The 16,938-nt window shown below is 52.5% G+C and overlaps 1 protein-coding gene across 5 annotated transcripts in view; it reads right to left on the bottom strand.

Annotated features, from left to right (window-relative positions):
• Nucleotides 1-16,631, bottom strand: part of LOC146798510 (cytochrome P450 2F2-like) — a 443,597-nt gene extending 426,966 nt beyond the window's left edge. For all 5 annotated transcript variants that reach the window (XM_085625789.1, XM_085625794.1, XM_085625792.1 and 2 more), the window contains exon 1: nucleotides 16,476-16,631. The gene's annotated coding sequence lies outside the window, so the exon portion shown is untranslated. The remainder of the gene's footprint in view (nucleotides 1-16,475) is intronic.
• Between the last annotated feature and the right edge of the window lie 307 nt (nucleotides 16,632-16,938).

Below are 16,938 nucleotides of genomic sequence, written 5' to 3'. Positions count from 1 at the left end.
GCGGCGCGTAACTTCCCTCGCGCGGCTATACCCAATGGTGGGCGCGCCTACCTCCAGACGTCATCCGCGGGACCCCTTCGCCGCTTCTGGGTTGGGGCGAGCACACCCGGCATGGGCCCGAACCGTAGGAGGGCGCGGTCGTTGTCAGGCACCTCATGGGGCAGGTGTGGCACCACCTGGGCGAGACATACCCCTCACCAGCCGAGGATTGGGGCACCAAGGCGCACACAGCAGCACCGTCGACGGCTCGGTGGGCCTCCAGGGCACTTGCAGTGATCCTCACCAGGCCTCATAGCAGGCTCCACCAGGACACCAGGAGGGGGCCTGCACACACAGACTCAGGACAACTGGGTGGCCAGAAGGGGTACTGTGGGGCCCAAACAGCACATCAGGGCTCAAAAGACCCTCGTTGCCAGTGTAATGCCTTTAGAGGCCAAATTTACATAGCAGCGCATAAGCGCTTAAGAATACACCGGAGCCGACATGTGGTTTGTATGCACGCGGCTCCCGACTGACTCGTCGAGGCCACGCCCCTTTATTTCTAGCCTCGCTAGCATCTGACGTCACGCGTCAGCGCTAGCGCGTCCCGGCGGCGCAGAAGGCTAGAACGCCTCGCGCACGCCGGACACTACAGGATGCAAAGCATCAACATTATTCTTACACTTTGCGACCACAATGGGGGGGGGGGCAGTCCCCGTGCTGTGGCCCTCCCCATTTGAAGACTTCCACCTTTAGTGGTAAATAATGTTCCTTCGGAGGGCCCTCCGTGGCCCACCATACACTGACCGTGTCTTCAGACGCTCTGAGACCCTTTGCGTCCGCACCCCAAATTGTAAGCGCCGCCCGACATTTCCGCTGATAAACTTGTAGAGGATCACAGTGGCACACTGTCAGCACTCTCTGAAAAATATCACGAATGCGCAGACGTTGTAGTAAATTTTGACTCCTATTTGGTGCGAATTTAGGAGGTTTCAGTGTTCCGATGGTGCAATGTACACATTGGGTGCCCAGCCCATCCCTTCTGCCCCCCCCCCCAACCCCCCTGAGCGCTCACAGTTCTCTGTTTTCATTCAATTAGAGCATATTGTTACTGGGCTGGCACCGTCCGAGGCAATAAAAACCGAGGCGGAGAGCGCTGCTGGGAGTGATTTTAAAGTACAGACAGGAACCACATCCTGCCCAAAATTTGTCAACTCGAAAACATCCATTTTAAGGGAATACCGTTATTCTTTATGGTAAAAGCAGGGCCAGTCCTAAAATATGTGGGGCCCCGGGCAGAATAGGAACATGTGAGGCCCCTAAGCAGATACGACGCGGGATCGGATCGGGCCGGCTAAGAAAGTTTTTTTTTTTCCTTTAAATTAAAATTACCCCTCGCCCCCACAGTTAACAGCTAACAACCATGGACAAAACGCACCCGCGGCCGACTCATGCCGGCCGCAACTGGGTTTTGTCAATGGTTGTTAGCAGTTTAAGCAAAATTAATAACTACAATAAATGAATTTACTTTCACCTTGTTGTGTTGACCAATAAGTAGTTCCTTCACACACACTTGCATAGAATCACAACTGCAATGCAAGACCATTGCTCTTTCTGCTCTGCAGAGAGGCCATATTCTGAATGGTCATGTAATCTGAACACCTTTTTGACCCACAGACAGGCACAGTGTGAACGTTGTACTGCCTGCAGCCTCAACTCCAAAGTGCTCAACTGTAGCCTGTTATAAACACCTGGAGGCGACTCATTACAAAGGGTGCATCATCCAAGAGTAATATGCTGTGAAATGAAATACAGAAACACACATGCTGGAAATAGCTAGCGCTCTTGGGGAATGCAAGATTCAATAGAGCATGGGAAATATAAACAGGAACAAAATTACTGCCATGGATTACCCTAACAGCAGGACCACTATGTGTTAGAAAAGGTAGACGGGCCGGGAGGGCCGGCCGGGGTCAGGGGGAGAGGTCTCCGGGGAGAGCCGTCTCCAGCGATCGTACAGACAAGTAACTTCCCCCCCACAGACAGATATCACACACGGATAAGGTTCAGTGTTCTTTATAAGCACTTATTTAAGATACGGTTGAGCGGTACAAGGAGGTCTGGACTCAGGGGTCCCCTCGATTAGAGTCTCGCAAGGTAGGGAAGGGGGTAGCGGGACAGTCTATTTACCAATCAGGTAGTTCGGACGAGATGATGATGAGCTCACAATCCTCGAGCTTGGTGGTTAGGTGGTACGGACCGCGGCAGCGCCAGCAGGTTCCGGTGCGGGTGGTCGATACAACGGGCCGCGGCAGCGCCAGCAGGTCCCCGGAAGATGTACGGTCCGCGGCAGCGCCAGCAGGTCCCGGTGCGGATGGTCGTTACAACGGGCCGCGGCAGCGCCAGCAGGTCCCAAGAAGATGAAGGTTGCCGAAGGCCGCGGCAGCGCCAGCAGGTCCCGGTGAGGATGGTCGTTACAACGGGCCGCGGCAGCGCCAGCAGGTCCCAGGAAGATGAATGTTGCAGAAGGCCGCGGCAGCGCCAGCAGGCAGGACGATGGTTCACAAGAGCGGCTACGGCAGCGCCAGTAGACCGTCAAGGTTGAGTTCACTCGGTGTCTCTCGACTCCAGGATACAACTGCCTTCCTGCTCCGGAGCTGCCTCAGTTATAGGGCTGGTGCCCTTTGATGTCCGGACCCTCGCACTTGGAGGTCGGAGGGTCCGGGATGAAGGTGTCCAGACACCCAGCAGGGGGTGGAGCCAGTGCCTGGGGGGAGCTGGGGGCGATCGGCACCTGGCGGGGGAGAGCCCTTGACACTTCGTTCTCCCATTGACCTGCCAAGTGGTCCGCTCACCTCCTGGGTGGATGGTGGTGCCGGGATGTCGGGGCCGGCCAGGCCCGGGGTTAGGGTCGAGGTGAGGCCATGCGGCCGCGTGGTGCAGGGCCCAAGAGGGCGGCTTGACTCGGCCGGGGAAGCCGGTGGGGCTGGACCCCGTGATGAGTAGGTGTCCGAGGGCAGAGGGTCCGTCGGGAGACGGAGTACGGGTGCTTGTCGCGGGGATATGCCAGGTGGGCCGGAGTTCGGGCCCTGTCGTGCGGGGAGGGCGCAAGCCGTCTGTGAGGCCTGTCCAACATGCGTCCCCCCCAGCTGAAGGCGGGGAGAGTCACCCATCTCCTTGGGGACTCTCTTCGTCGAGGCGGAAAAAGCGGGACAGGCCATCCGCGTTGGCGTGGTCTTGGCCGGGTCGGTGCTCCACGGTGAAGTCCATTCCCTGCAGGGAAATGGACCAGCGCAAGAGTTTTGGGTTCTCCCCCCGCATCTGCATCAGCCATTGCAGGGGTCGATGGTCGGTTTGTACCCGGAAGTGGGTACCGAAGAGATAGGGTCGGAGCTTTTTGAGGGCCCACACTACTGCAAATGCCTCCCTCTCGATGGTGCTCCAACGCTGCTCTCGGGCCAGGAGACGTCGACTGATGAAGGCCACCGGCTGGTCATGACCTTCGGGGTTCAACTGAGAGAGGACGGCTCCGATGCCGTGGTCGGAGGCGTCGGTCTGCACCACAAATTCCCGACTGTAATCGGGGGCCTGGAGCACAGGGGCGGTGCACAGGGCGGCCTTCAGCTCCTCGAAGGCCGCTTGACAATCAGGAGTCCAGTTGACCCGCTTCGGTTGGTTCTTGGATGTGAGACCCGTGAGGGGCCCCACGATGCTGCCGTAGTCCTTCACGAACCGCCGGTAGTAGCCGGTGAGCCCCAAGAAGGCTCGGACCTCGGTCTGGGTGACGGGGGGCTGCCAGGACTGGATGGCCGCAATCTTAAGTTGTAGTGGGGCCACCAGCCCGCTTCCCACTTGGTGCCCAAGGTAGGTCACAGACCCTTGGCCAATTTGGCACTTGCCGGCCTTAATGGTGAGGCCGGCCCGCTGGAGGGCTTGTAGGACCTCTTGGAGGTGACGGAGGTGGTCGGACCAGTGGCGGCTGTATACAGCGATATCGTCCAGGTAGGCAGCGCTGAATTCTTCAAGCCCCGCCAAGACCTGGTTCACAAGGCGTTGGAACGTGGCGGGGGCATTCTTCATGCCAAAGGGCATGACCTTAAATTGATAGTGGCCATCGGGGGTGGAGAAGGCTGACCGTTCCTGAGCCCTGGGTGTGAGGCCGATCTGCCAGTAGCCCGCCGTTAGGTCGAAGATACTAAGGTAGCGGGCGGCCCCCAGCCGGTCGATCAGCTCGTCTGCTCGGGGATGGGATGAGCGTCGGTCCGGGTGACAGCGTTCAAGCCCCGGTAGTCGACGCAGAATCTCAGTTCAGGTGCGGTGCCGGGGGCAGCGGCCTTGGGAACTAATACAACCGGACTGGCCCAGGGACTGTCCGAGGGCTCGATGACCCCGATCGTGAGCATCTTGGCCACTTCCTCCTGTATGCAGGCCCGTACCCGATCTGGTACGCGGTAGGCCCGGTGCCGGACAGGGGGACTGTCCCCGGTGTCTACGTCGTGCAAACACCAAGGGGTGACCCCGGGGGTGAGGGAGAACAGGGCAGCGAACTGCAGCAGGAGGTCCCGGCAGTCCTGGCGTTGCTCCGAAGTGAGGGCGTCAGAGAGCCGGACCCCGTCCACGGAGCCGTCCTTCTCCTGAGTCTTCAGGAGATCCGGGAGGGGCTCGGAGTCTTCTTCTGTACCACTGTCTGTAGCCATCAAGAGGCTTAGTTCGGAGCGCACAAAGTGTGGTTTGAGCCGGTTGGTGTGGAGGACCCGAAGGGGGTTCCGGGAGGACCCCATGTCGATGAGGTAAGTGACGGGGCTTTTACGCTCGACCACTTTGAAGGGCCCCGTCCACTTATCTTGCAGGGCACATGGTTCGGTGGGGGACATCACCCATACTTGCTGCCCAGGCTCGAATTCAACGGAGGAGGCATTGTGATCATACCACCTCTTCATGTCCTCCTGGCTGGCCTCGAGGTTCGCCTTGGCCATCTCCCTGAAGCGCCGGGTCTGGTTTCGTAAGGCCAGAATGTATTTGAAGACGTCTGGAGGGGTCGTTAAGGGGGCCATCTCCCAACCTTCCTTGACTAGGCTGAGGGGCCCTCGCACAGGGTGCCCGTACAGGAGTTCGAAGGGGCTAAAACCGAGGGACTTCTGGGGAACTTCCCGGTAGGCGAAGAGGAGGCACGGGAGCAGTACATCCCACTGGCGACGGAGAGGCTCTTCCAATCCCCCAATCATCCCCTTGAGAGTGCGGTTAAAACGCTCCACTAGTCCGTTCCCTTGGGGGTGATAGGGGGTCGTGAATCTGTAGGTGACCCCGCATTGTTGCCAGAGGGACTTCATGTATTTAGATATGAAATTCGTACCTCGGTCGCTGACGACTTCTCGGGGGAAGCCTACCCGGGAGAAGATCCCCATCAGGGCCCGGCCAACCACCGGAGCTGTCACTGTCCGTAGGGGCACCGCCTCGGGGTAGCGGGTGGCATGGTCCACTAGTACCAAGATGAACCTGTGTCCTTGTGCCGTGCGGGGGTCCAGAGGCCCCACAATGTCTATCCCCACCCTCTCGAACGGGGTGGTGACCACAGGGAAGGGTTGCAGTGGGGCCTTCAGCTTCCGACCACTCTTCCCGCTGGCTTGGCATGTGGGGCAAGATCGGCAGTGGTTCAGGACGTCATTCCTCATTTTCGGCCAGAAAAAGTGGGTCACCAGGCGACTGTACGTTTTGTCCTGGCCCAGGTGTCCAGCCAGGGGGACATCGTGGGCCAGGTTGAGCAGAAAGTCTCGGAAGCGGAGCGGTACCACCAGAACTCGACCGGCCCCCAGCTCGGCGATTCTTTGCTCGCTGTAGAGCAGGTCGTTATCCCAGTAGACCCAGTGGGTTCCGGTGGTGTCCCCGGCGTTTTGGGTACTGGCTTGTTGGCGGAGTCCCTCGAGGGAGGGACAGGTCTTTTGTTCCTGGCGGAACTGTTCTTGGGTGGGCCCCCCTTCTTGACGCCACTGAGCCAGATCCGGAAGGTCCTGGTGTTGCGCGTCTTCTTCGGTAGTCGGGTCCGGGAGGTCGGACTCGCCGTTGTCCTCTACGGGGGCAACCGGGGGCGGAGGTGCTGGCCATTCGGTTTCTTCTGATCGGGGGGCGGCACGGGCGGCCATGGATCGGGTGGTTATGCAGGCCCAGTCCGGGAGGCCCAGCATCCCCAGGTGCTCTCTTTTCTCGACGGTGGCCCACGGGGAACTCTCGAGGTCATTCCCCAGGAGGCAGTCCACGGGGGCATCGTCCCGGACCGTCACCTTCAGTAGGCCGGAGACCCCTCCCCATTCAAACGGGACGCAGGCCATCTTACACATACTCTCAGAGTTATCTGCCGAGCGGACGGGGCAGAGAATGTTCGGCAGGATCTGCTCGGGCTTCACCAGATGACAGCGGACGGCCGTCACGCTGGCGCCGGTGTCACGCAAGGCTTCGGCTCTCTGTCCATTAATGGTCACCCACTGACCGTATTTTCTGGTGTTGGCGGGTAGGGGAGACCGCGGAACCATGTCTCTTCCCCCTAAGCACGCCAGGACCATGGCGGCCGGTTCCCACCCTTGCTGGGCCGGCTCGTACTCTTCGGGTCCCTCCGATGATTGCTCTTCCCCTAGGGCAGCGGCAGCTACCTGGCGGGGCTTGGGTGTTTGGTTTAGCGGGCAGTTCGGGTCATTGGCGTAGTGGCCTAGTCGCTGGCACCGGTGGCACGTGACGTTGGCTCGGTACCCAGGCCGCAACGGGGGGTTGCCCCGGCCGGCCGGAGGCGGGGTGCTGGCCACGGGTGTGGCTGGTAAGGCGTCTCTCCCTCGCCCCTGGCCCCCTCCTCCTCCCCGAGGACGGTGCTGGCCTTGGTTGCTTCTGTTCTGGTCGTGTGGCCCTCTCCGGCCCACTCGGGTGCTTTCCCACCGGTCAGCTTCGGCGGCGAGCTGCCGGGGGTCAGTCAGCTTACTGTCGAGTAGGTGCTGCCTGAGCTCGACGAAACAGTTGTTTGACAGGTGCTCCCATACCATAAGGTTGAAGAGTTGTTCGTAGGTGGTGACCTGACTTCCCTTGATCCAACCCTCGAAGGCCCGGCTGAAATAGTTCACGTATTCTACCCAAGTTGTACCTGGGATCCGGGTGCAATCTCTGAACCTCTGGCGGTACATCTCGGGCGTGAGGCCGTAGCGGGTGAGGAGGGCAGCCTTCATGTGGTCGTAGGACGACATTTGGTGATCGGGGAGCTGCAGCAGGGCATCGCGACCCTCGTTGATAAATCTCCCCCAAAGTCCGGCTCCCCAATCACTCCGGTCGATCCGGTGGGAGGTCATTGCGATCTCATAGGCTTTAAACCACTGTTGTATGTCGTCTTCTCGGACATATTCGCGGACAACATCCTTGGGGATGTGAACTTTTTTCTCACTTGGCCCCGGGGTGTGTGGTCGCTCAGGCACCCCCAGTTCCTTATTCTGTTTGCGCAGTTCTATTTCCGCTAGTCGGCGCTCGTGCTCGAGCGTTATTTTTTTCTCTTCCAGCTCTCTCTGTCTCTGCTTTTCTTCTCGTTCCTCTCGAAGCCGCATATGCTCGAGGTTGAGTTTCTGTTCAGCTAACTTGAGTTCCCCATCCATCTTGAGTCGTGCCATCTCCAACTCGTGTAATCTGACTTTGTCTCTTTCTCGGATCTCCTCTTGCGAGAGGCCCGTTCCCCGCTCCTCGGGAGCCGTGGCGTTCCCCTCTGGTGTGCTGCTGTTTTGGTCTGGTGTGATGCTGCTTTGGTCGGAGGGCCCTGTGACCCCAGTTTCTGTCCATGACTCAAGAGCGCTCTTTAGATCATCCTTGGTACTCAGGCCGGTGGTAGCAATGCCAAGTTCTATGCAAAATTGTCTCAGTTCGCGGTGGTTGTATTCTTCTAATTTCTCCATTTGGAATTTCTCGGTGGAGCTGCTATCTTTGGTCGACATCGTGCTTATGTCGTGGGGTGAGCTACTCTCTGTACGATTACGCGTTGATTCGGATCGCGCCGCTGCCACCAATGTTAGAAAAGGTAGACGGGCCGGGAGGGCCGGCCGGGGTCAGGGGGAGAGGTCTCCGGGGAGAGCCGTCTCCAGCGATCGTACAGACAAGTAACTTCCCCCCCACAGACAGATATCACACACGGATAAGGTTCAGTGTTCTTTATAAGCACTTATTTAAGATACGGTTGAGTGGTACAAGGAGGTCTGGACTCAGGGGTCCCCTCGATTAGAGTCTCGCAAGGTAGGGAAGGGGGTAGCGGGACAGTCTATTTACCAATCAGGTAGTTCGGACGAGATGATGATGAGCTCACAATCCTCGAGCTTGGTGGTTAGGTGGTACGGACCGCGGCAGCGCCAGCAGGTTCCGGTGCGGGTGGTCGATACAACGGGCCGCGGCAGCGCCAGCAGGTCCCCGGAAGATGTACGGTCCGCGGCAGCGCCAGCAGGTCCCGGTGCGGATGGTCGTTACAACGGGCCGCGGCAGCGCCAGCAGGTCCCAAGAAGATGAAGGTTGCCGAAGGCCGCGGCAGCGCCAGCAGGTCCCGGTGAGGATGGTCGTTACAACGGGCCGCGGCAGCGCCAGCAGGTCCCAGGAAGATGAATGTTGCAGAAGGCCGCGGCAGCGCCAGCAGGCAGGACGATGGTTCACAAGAGCGGCTACGGCAGCGCCAGTAGACCGTCAAGGTTGAGTTCACTCGGTGTCTCTCGACTCCAGGATACAACTGCCTTCCTGCTCCGGAGCTGCCTCAGTTATAGGGCTGGTGCCCTTTGATGTCCGGACCCTCGCACTTGGAGGTCGGAGGGTCCGGGATGAAGGTGTCCAGACACCCAGCAGGGGGTGGAGCCAGTGCCTGGGGGGAGCTGGGGGCGATCGGCACCTGGAGGGGGAGAGCCCTTGACACTTCGTTCTCCCATTGACCTGCCAAGTGGTCCGCTCACCTCCTGGGTGGATGGTGGTGCCGGGATGTCGGGGCCGGCCAGGCCCGGGGTTAGGGTCGAGGTGAGGCCATGCGGCCGCGTGGTGCAGGGCCCAAGAGGGCGGCTTGACTCGGCCGGGGAAGCCGGTGGGGCTGGACCCCGTGATGAGTAGGTGTCCGAGGGCAGAGGGTCCGTCGGGAGACGGAGTACGGGTGCTTGTCGCGGGGATATGCCAGGTGGGCCGGAGTTCGGGCCCTGTCGTGCGGGGAGGGCGCAAGCCGTCTGTGAGGCCTGTCCAACACTATGCATTTTAAACCTTTGAGGGTCGGAGACTGCACGCCCGCAATCACCATGGTGCCTGCCCCAAACAACCTCATGTTGGTGCCATGGGTTCCAAGCGTGGCGAGCGATGCATTAGTGGCGCATTTTTAAAGATGAATGGTGTCCACGTGGCTCCCACACTCATAGTTTTTGTTAGCGCTGTCAGCTTGGCCCAGATGGTTGTCGATTCAGTAATACTAGCGGAACAACATCACTCGTCTCATTATTCATTTCCCGTTTGCAAAATGCCAGAACCACCGTCTTACAATAGTTAACTAAGATTTTATATGATACCGTGGCTGCATCACATTTGTCTGTCTTTGCAACTACGACAGTGTCTGTTAGGGGTAGTAAGCGCTATGTAAATGCAATTACAATACAATAAAATCTTACGTGTGCCATAGCATGTGCTATTGTGCAATACGTGGAATGCAGGCAGCAAAACAAAACAAGCATTAAAAATGCAATAGGTCTCGCCTTTCATTAAGTTAAAGCCATTTGCATTGCTATACAATACCATTAGCAAAGCAAATGGCTTTAACCTAATCAAAGGCAAGACCTATTGCATTTTCAATGCTTGTTGTCATCTGCCTACTCTCCCCTTTCTATATCATTTGAATCTGTTTCAATTGTCTCCCCTCTCATCTATCCCTTTTTACCGGTCTCCTCCATTAGCCATCTGTGTCCCACCTGTTTGTCTCTTTGACATCTGTGACATGTCTCCTCTGCTCTCTCAGCTACATTTCTAACCGATCTTTCTTTTTTACTCTCACCTCTTTCTGTATCTCCTTTTTCTCTCTTCTTTCCGTTCCACTTCCCTTTCTCAGCTGTCTGTTAACAACCTGCCTGCTTCTCTTTCCACCCAGTTATCGCTCACCTGTGTATCCCTCTTTGTCTCGCTTTCAGCTGTCTTACCTGTCTTCCTCTTTATTGCCTTTTACTCGGAGCTGCCTCGCATGAGCCTGCTTTATCACACTTCTTTCACTGTGGAGAAGTGTGACTCAATGGTTAGAGTGGTAGACCCTGATGCAGAGGTCTGGCCCGGGACCAGGGTTCAATTCCCGCCTCGGCGGCTCTTGGATTCAATTTCCCCGGACCTGATAATTCTTGCCTCGGTGCCTATTCTAATCATGGGTCCCACTGTGCAACTCTGGGCAATAACTTGCTTAATCTCCACAACGGCCCCCACAGCGCTAGGATGCCTGGCTTCACCTTGAGGGATGCCCAGGAGTGGACATCTCACAGGAAAACCGGGAAGGGTTCCACAGGGGTATGAATACAGCGCTACGAGACCTCTGGGTAGAAGTGCGCTATATAAGTACAAATACATTTACACTGCCTGTCTTCCCCTCTCCCCTGTCTCACCCTCTCACTGGTTTTCCCCTTTCATGTTCCTGTCTCCTTCCTGCATGTCTCGGTTTCACTACCCCTCTCACCTCTGTAATGCATCTCTCTCTCACAACTGTTTTCTATCTCACCCAGCTCTGTATTCTTTTTCTATCTCGTACACATACACCTTCTCACCTATCACATTACCGTGTAGTGTCCTCCTTGTCTCTTCCATTCTTCCTGCTACCCCTGGCGTGTGCTCTATCTTGTGTTTTCTATATTTACCTTTCCCTCCAGGGGCAGCTGGAGAAACCGACACCTTTTTCCAAGTTTGTTACTTTTTAGGTCGAGGGACCGTCCGGTCTGCCGAAGGCAGAACCGGAAGTCTGGAGATTTAATGATTCTTAGAGTGGCTATTTAGCCCACCTCTCTTTTTGCTTCTCCTCCATTGGCTGGCTTCCTAAACGGAGGCCAGCCATTGGAGCAGAGAGCCGTCCCTCCAAATAGGCTCCGTCTTTTTCAGATTCGGGGGCGTGTTCCCTGCTCTTCTTTCCACTTTTTAGCCACGCCCCCGAATCTGAAAACCGCCGCTGCGTTTCTCCGAGGCATTTCAGCTTCGCCTCGGAGAAAGGCAGTGGTGTGCTTGTTTGTACCTGTCTTGTAGTAAGTACATCTTTTGTCGCAGTGTTGTTTTCTTGTCTTTTTTTTTTTGTCCGGCAACTGGTTACAACTGGCATAAACAAAACGAGCACAACAAACGTGTGTAGTTTAAAGTAGGCACCTCGGTGAAACAGCAGAAAAAGATGTCGTGTTTATGGATAAATACAGAAGAGTCCCCGTGTGACCAGGAACCGGGTAAAGTGGTAAATACGATTTAAAAGTTTGCCCTACACACAGCAGCGCTGTAAGTTTTCTCCTGTGCCTCGAGACAAATACAACCGTTGTGTTGTTTACACGACTACTGAACAAGCACGGACGAGCCCCCTTGATTAAGCAACCTGAAAATTAGTTCATACAGTGTGTTATTTTTATTAAATGTGGGTGACTAGCAGTTAATAGCCACTGTGCCCCCACACTAACACAGCCCCCAAGAACTCATCTGATGCCATGCACTGTAGTCACTCATCCGCGTCACATCCAACAAAGACATTATTTATCGCTATGTCCCTTTAAGAGCTTACCCAACTTCCTGCCCACTTAAACGCTCAACCAATGCCATGCCCCACTAAGAACTCATCTGTTCCACTCTTAAAACACTGACGGAGGCTACGAGGACTACACCTGCTGGTTGTGGTGACCGGCACACAGCTCAAAAGGTTTGTAATTCCCAATCTCGTAGCCTGGACAGTATGGTGGTGTCAGTCTTAATGTTTTATTTTAAACTACGGTACGCTTTTTTCTTAGTAAGCCGTGCTGTGTAAACATAGGTTAATTAAGATCTTTGCGTACTAGAAAGAATTATATCACAAATTACTCTGTGGACATCTTTGCATCCATCCTGTATCGCCGACAAATCACTAACCAATTGACCCGATGCTCGGATTCTTCTCTGGGAGGACAAACCACAAAATATACATTTTCATGAGGAGTGTGGAGGTTGTAGGGGAAATTAGGTGCTCGTGACTTATAAGAGTTAGCAGCAGAATTCAATTTTTTGCGATTCTTTTCACTTTCGTGAAAACCTTTGCAGCACTTTGTTGCTGAGGACACTAAACACCACACATATCTGCTCTACTGCTATATTTGTTCCAATGCCTTTATGTTGATGAAGCAGTGAAATTTTAGAAATATTGTAAAATGTGAAAAGTTATAACCTAACTGTGATATATCAAATTCAATTGATCAACACCATCACTGAAATTATTTGGTAAACTGCTCCTGCCACAACTCCAAGGTTCGGCAGAAATTAAGAGCACTATTTTGAGGCCAAGTATGACTTTACAGAACTCTTGGGCACTGTCGAACAAAGCCTAAACCTCTATCTTCAAGCGACTAAGTATTTTGGGAGACGAGAGATACCCCTGTATCTGGTTTCATGGACCTAACATCTACCTTCAGCTATGAATTGTGGCCGGCTCTGAAAAATATTGGGATTGAATCCTCATTTTTACATTTAATTGTGTAGCTGTTCAAAAAGTGAGGAGCAATCAGGAAATATGTGTCCCAGGCAGAACATACTGAAATGTTTCTCTCAACGAAAGCAACAGGCTTTTTTGTTTAAAAGTAACAGAAGCTCTCTAGACCTAATCTACGAGGTCGCGTCTGAGTGTAAAGCACTCGATCCTGCCATGCCTGTGTAATTTCCAGTGCTTTCTTATATTGGAGCGGAAGTATTTCGTTTTCTCAGCCAGTATCACCTCTTGTCCGCCGTGCTGAAAATGGCTTCAGGCAGTACATTACAGGCTAGAGTAGCTTATCTCCTGAGTGGACGCCACGGAAAACCCGCGCTCACCAGCACCAGAGAACTGGCGTTGGCTGATCAAGTGGCCAACAGGAAGGGGCTGCTGGGAGGTGAGTGAGTGGTTGTGAAGATGTGGGGAAATGCAAGGTTGGCCGCCTAGAAACGTAGCGCGTGAGCTGAAGGTCACACTTGCATGGTGAGGACGACTGTGTGTGTGTGTGTAAAAGTGTAGCTTTATATTTGTCACTCAATATTGCACTGTGTGAATGTATATACATCTGTGTGTACACATGTGTCTGTGTAGATTGCTTTATGGCTAAGTGTCGCTATTTAGAAGTAGCTCTGTCTGTGTGTACCTATGTTTAGGCTGGATATATGTGTGTGGCTCTGTGTGTAACTGTGTTTGTGGCACTCTGTGTGTGTGGCTCTGTATGTGTTGGTGGCTCTGTGTGTGTGTGGCTCAGTATGTGTAAGTCTGTGTATGTCTGTGTGTTTCTGTGTGTAGCTATGCATGTGTGTGGCTCAGTGTATCTGTAGCTCAATAAGTGCATAGGTGCCTCTGTGTGTGTATAGATGGCTCAGTATCTTTATGTGGCTAGCTCGGTATGTGTGTTAAGTGACTCTATGTCTCTAGCTAGCTCTGTATGTGTAAGTCAGTGGCTCTGTATGTGGATGTCTGTAGCTCTGAATATTTGTGTGGATAGCTCTCTATCTGTGTCTGGCTGACTCTGTATGTGTGGCTCTGTATGTATGTCTGGGGGATACACTTTGTATGTGTGTGGCTCTGTGTGGCTGGTTCTGTATGTGTGTGGGGTTGGCTCTCTCACTATGTCACTCTCTCTCCCTAACTCTCTCTCTCACTACCTCACTATCTCTCACTACCTCACTATCTCTCACTATACTACACTCTCTCTCTCACTAACTCTTTACCTCACTCTCTAACTCACTACTCAACTCTCTCTTTCTCACAGCAACACAATATCACTACCAGAGTAACTATCTCTCACTCTAGCACACTACTTAAAAACTTCACTCTCTTTCTATCTCACTACCTCACTCTCTATCACTACATCACTATCTATTTCTATCTCACTCTCACTACCTCACTATATCACAACACACTCTCTCAAAACTTCACTACATCACTCTCTCCCTACCTCACAACTTCACTCTCTCTTTCTAACTCACTAATTCACTCTCTCTATCTCACTACCTCTCTCTCTCTCTCTCAAATACACTAAGTAACTTACACTCACTCTTTCACTACCTCACTCTATCTCACTACTTCACTTCATCACTCTCTGTTTCTATCTTAATACCTCACAACATCCCTCACTACCTCACTCTCTCTTTCACTACCTCAATCTTTCTCTATCTCACATCACTCACTGTTTCTATCTCACCATGTCAAAAAATACCTCTCTCTCACTAACTCACTCTTTCACTACCTCACTCTCTATCTACCTCACTCTCTCTCACTACATAACTCTCTATACATCACTACTCCCCTCTATATCACTACCTCACTATCTCACTACTTCTCTCTCTAAAAAGATCACTACCTCACTCTCTCACTACCTCAAAACTTCACTCTCTCTCTAACTCACTACATCGCTCACTCTCTAGCTCTCTACCTCACTCTTTCTATCTCACTAACTCACTTTCACTGTCTCTTTCACTACCTCTCTCTATCTCACTACATCACAACACCACTCTGCTTACATCTCACTACCTCACAACATCCCTCTCCCTCACTACATCACTGTTTCACTACCTCACTCTCTCTCACTACATAACTCTCTCTACCTCACTACTCCACTCTATCTCACTACCTCTCTATCTCACAACTTCTCTCTCTCAAAACATCACTACCTCACTCTCTAGCTCACAACCTCACAACTTCACTCTCTCACACACTACCTCAATCACTCTCTATCTCACTACCTCACTCTTTCTATCTCACTAACGCACTTTCACTCTCTCTTTCACTACCTCTCTCTCTCTCACTACATCACAACATCACTCTATGCTTATATATCACTACCTCACAACATCCCTCTCCCTCACTACCTCACTCTTTCACTACCTCACTCTCTCTATCTCACTACCTCACTCTCTATCTACCTCACTCTCTATCTCACTACCTCACTCTCTATCTACCTCACTCTCTCTCACTACCTCACTCTCTATTTCAATACCTCACTCTCTCTATCTCACTACCTCACTCTCTCTCTGCTAATGCAATAGGTATCACATATGCAAAAAAAAAAAAGCTAATGCCAATAGAAATGACAATGCCATTTATTTAGAGATACAATAATGATAAAAAAATAATGAGCAATACCAATAGCTCTACCTATAATATTGCCGAGACCATTGCATTGTAAATGCTTGTTTGTTATAAAATTAATGTCACGCGATTTGTACGCAAGAGACCTTCCATATATAATTTTTCTGCAGTTGTTTTACATTCTATACTTTCTGGCGTTGTCCTAGAACAAAAATGTTTATGTGATATGGACAGGACCCACCGTGTTTGTTCCATTCCTTATTGCAAAAGCTGTAATCACGTGCTCCTTTGGTGCATCACCGAGAACAGTATATAATAAGGCCCCAGTAACTTTAATGGTTACATAATATCATGAAAGAGATGAAAAAGACAATAAACTGTGATTCTAAGGACACACAACTAAAACATCTCAGAATGCTTAGTACAGATTATAGAGATTTAGTAAAAAAAAAAAAAACACACACATTACACTTTTGTGGGTACTTTTTGACCCATTTTCTTACCCGGGGCAGGTGTAACTTTTGCAATGGGCAATCAAATATTTAATAGTCACCCCCTAATACCTGACCATATTTTGGAATGAAAGTGTGGAAAAGTAACTATAAGTAGCCCATAGAATAGTTAGTTTGCAAAGAGGTTATAAAATTGCTCATATAGGTTTTGGTAGAAGTAATCCTCCAAAGGGAATATATCACTCGAAAAAGGTAGAGGTACATGGGTAGAATTCAATCTGCCTGACCCCGTACACTCAGCAAACAAACGTCAGAAACGGCCAAACGACTGAACAAACAGGACCTGTGTCCAGGGCCGGACTGGGAATCAAAACCGGCCCTGGCAAAGTGCTCGGCCCCGGGGCTTGGGGGTGCCGCCGAGCTCTTTGTGAGGGCCGGTTTTCGGCCGATTTTGTTACAGGGCCGATTTTGCAGCTATGCTGCAAAAACGGCCCTGTAACAAAAACGGCCCCCAGGGGCCCAAAACCGGCCCCCACCCGTGCGGCGCACCGGGGGATTGCCCGGTGCCCGCCCTGCCTGTGGCTCAAATCACACCCAGAAACTCCACGTCGGAATATATAGACTATATATCCTTATAATATAAATAAAAGATATAGTTTTAACAATTTCTTGGTATATCTTACATATATGAATAGGGAAGGTGATTTGCAAATTTGATATTGAATCTAATCTAACAGCAAACATTACAACCGACATAAGAGATTCACCGTCCTTACCTTATGCCCTGGTGGACAACTCAACCCAACCTTGTCGTTCGTCAGTCTGCGGAAAGGCTTTTGAAACAACTTTGTTAAATACACAATCAACAATATGTGTCGGTTGTAATCCGAGAGCCCAGGAGCAGAGTTAAATGAAATCCGCTTCTGAGAGGGGCGGTGGCAGAGAGTCCAGTTTACCTGAAACCAGAAAAACCATTAATTTATTAACAGCGAGTTCGTACAAGGTAGGTTTTGGAATGCACTTGTATCTGGCAAATGAAATGTAAACAGAATTGTACTTCGTGCCTGCAGGGGCGAAGCTTGGCCAGCAAGACTGAAGGGGGGGGGGGGGGGGGGGGGGGCTCAGATTTTCTGACAATCACTCCGGCATGTCATGTTAATCAATCATTGTTTGAGAAGTAGGGTATGAAGGGGGCTGAAGGGCTAGTGGAGAGGGAAAGGAGTGCAGATTGTGTCTAGA

The sequence above is a fragment of the Triturus cristatus genome, chromosome 9 (assembly GCF_964204655.1).
Source record: "Triturus cristatus chromosome 9, aTriCri1.1, whole genome shotgun sequence".
Classification (NCBI taxonomy): Eukaryota; Metazoa; Chordata; class Amphibia; order Caudata; family Salamandridae; genus Triturus; species Triturus cristatus.
Note: the sequence above shows the minus strand (reverse complement) of the source record. Positions and strands in the feature narration are given on the sequence as shown.